This window comes from Sinocyclocheilus rhinocerous, unplaced genomic scaffold (assembly GCF_001515625.1).
Source record: "Sinocyclocheilus rhinocerous isolate Xijiao unplaced genomic scaffold, SAMN03320098_v1.1 scaffold295, whole genome shotgun sequence".
Classification (NCBI taxonomy): domain Eukaryota; kingdom Metazoa; phylum Chordata; class Actinopteri; order Cypriniformes; family Cyprinidae; genus Sinocyclocheilus; species Sinocyclocheilus rhinocerous.
The window spans coordinates 2,749,883-2,752,898 of NW_015647035.1; positions in this window are offsets into that span (position 1 = coordinate 2,749,883).

The window sequence follows — 3,016 nt, forward strand, 5'->3', positions numbered from 1 at the left end:
GTAACCGGTGTTGCGGCTTAACACCGGTATAACCGTCAACACCGTCTATCGCGGCAAGCCTAATAGCTAGTAGGCATTAAGCTCTCTGTAAAGTAATGCATAATCGCATAATATGACGTTTTACCCTAAATGATCCAATAGCTTCTTTCAAATACGTAAGCAGAAGTTGAAATGCTGTGAATTTCAGTTTATTCTTGGTTCTAACATATTTATTCTTATTTATACCGTTAGTTCTGTCATGACAACTCTCGGAGGGATTGGCATGGTAATGTACATGACAATGTTAATGTATTTGGTCTTGGCGGAACGGATCTGCTATGCTGCTGCTGCAGCAGAGCAAGTACCGAGACTTGCTACTGCCAATACATCCACAACATGCTGCTGTGAGCGCAGCGAGCTTATTGGCTACCGATAGAGGAGAGTACCAATCAGCTGTGCCATGTGATAATGTTGTCATTAGGTCAGATTGATTTAGACCTATCGGACTGCGCCATCTAGAGTTTCATGCCAGAACTCTGTATTTATTCTTATGTTTCTATTAAAATACAATACTACTTAATCATGCATAACATAATAGGTATTTTTATATAATAACAGTAACTGTTTTGAAATGAATAAGGATAAATAAGTAAATAGTGACACACACACACTAATACAAAAAAAACAAAAATGGCATTTATTATTATGGTTGATTTTATTGACATACACAACACGGACTGATGCACACAGAGGCGAGTTGTTTAGGTTGGGTTCGTGTTCAAGAGCTGCAAACAAAGTAAAATGTAAACAAGTGTAAATGTCCACATGGTCATACTGTATATGTCTAAAGGACCGAAGTTAGTCAGGTTAAATGAGCTTATTGATGCAGCTTTTTATTCCAACCATTACTCCTGGTCAGAGACTTCTGTAAATATTTAGTGTATATTTAGAGTTATGCTGGTCCCTGATGCGCATTCTCACAGGCTTTGACTCAAAGATGCTGTGTGTGTGTAAATACAAAAAGAAATTAAGTTACATTTTTAAGCTAAATATTTATTATTTCATGCTTTTTATTAATTATAATCCCCATTTGACATAAACCCAAAGTTATACATGGAAAAACACTTTAGCCTGGCTCAAAACTGATTTTTTTGAGAACTGAGTTCTGTCAATCACAGGTATGTAGCAGACCTCTACTCTCAATTTACTAAATACACTGAAGATTGACTCTGAGGTTTTAATATTTGCTGAATATGTTGCTTACTTATGTTACTCACTTCTTGGTACCTGGTGATTTCCAGAGTGCGTGTTGGTATCTCCCCTTGTTTGTGTAGATGGGGTGAATCGGGTAGACAGATGAATCATGTAGTTAGTGTGTGGGTTGGTAAATTACCATAGTAAGACATAACGATTAGATCACTCTTGACTCTGCACTTCATGATTAAAGCATATAGTCAGATGGGAAACTGTCAGATTTTTCTATACCTGGCACGAAATGTGTGTTTCCATCTATTTACTGCATTTTTTGAAAGGACCACACTGTGAAAGTGCCAGTTCTGCTGGATGCTGAGCAATACAGCCCACATTTAACCACTCTGGGCAGGAGTCTGCTGCTCACCTCACACAGAGGTGAAATGATTGTAGTGCTGAATCTGGGTTATTTAGATAGATACTGGAACTAGTGGGTGTTTTGGGCTCATTGGTTTGGTGTGGTTATCATAAAAGATGCTACAAAGAAAACAAACAGTGAAAACAAAAAGTTATCGTTTGACTTGCTGACTAATTGCTTTTGAATCTTAAGCTGTTCAAAGACACAGAAAGTCACATTTTGTGCTTCAACCACCACGTTAAGTTCTTCACACATAACTCTTTGAGTAAAGTTAGACAAAATATTCAGTTACGATTATTTTACTTTAATAGGTTCATGTTGCTTTTCTATTTCTCAGTGGACCAGGCATTGTTTGAGCACACCATTGTACATAACTAAATGTTTGAGTTCATTGAACATTTAGCCTAGACAATTTTTTTAAAATTAAATTAAATTAATTTTTTTATTGTAATTCTTTTAGTATAATATTTGATACATCTGGCTTTTATGACTCATATAGTGATATAGTGGGAATATGGCGCTTAAAGGGTTAGTAAACCCAAAAATGAAAATTCTGTCATTAATTACTCACCCTCATGTCGTTTCAAACCCGTGAGACCTACGTTCATCTTCGGAACACAAATTAAGATATTTTTGATGGAATCTGAGAGCTGTCTGACCCTACATAGACAGCAACACAACTGAAAAAGTATTCTCGTAGCTTCGTATAATTGCAGATGAACCACTGATGTCACATGGATTATTTTACAGATCTCCTTGCTACGTTTCTGGACTTGGGAACATTTCAGTTGCGTTGCTGTCTATGCAGGGTCAGACAGCTCTCAGATTCCATCAAAAATATCGTAACATAACTGACTGCGTTTATCCGAATGATTGTCGAGATGGGTATTTTGTCATAATTTTATGTGTATGTGTCTGTTCAGAGGATTCAGTTCGGTGTTCGCGCGCCGTTTGAAACGTGTGTGCGCGTCTCATGTCTGTGCGGCTGTGTGCGCGAGTAACTAATCGAGTTCCCGTTCGCCTTTTCTCTCTGGAATTGTTTAAAATTCGCTTGCTAGTGTAAATACGAACAAATTATAAACTTATACTCTATTATGGTTAAATTTTGCAATTAATCCACGGATCACATGCGTGCCGAACCGTGGGGCTTGGTCCGTACGGATCACGGATCAACTACGATCCGTTTAATCACTAGCAGTTGCTGATATTTATATCCAAAAAGAAAGATGAAATTGTGAAACCTTTGATGTAAATCAGTGAGGTCTTAATAACAGTATAACAGCCTAAAATGCATATAAATATTAGTTGTCATTCTATATCTCCCAGTTGAAAATACTAGTGCTGTCTAGGCATGGGCCTGTATGAGATTTTGACGGTATGATAACCTTAAGCAAAAATATCACGGTTTCACGGTATTGTCGTTAACAG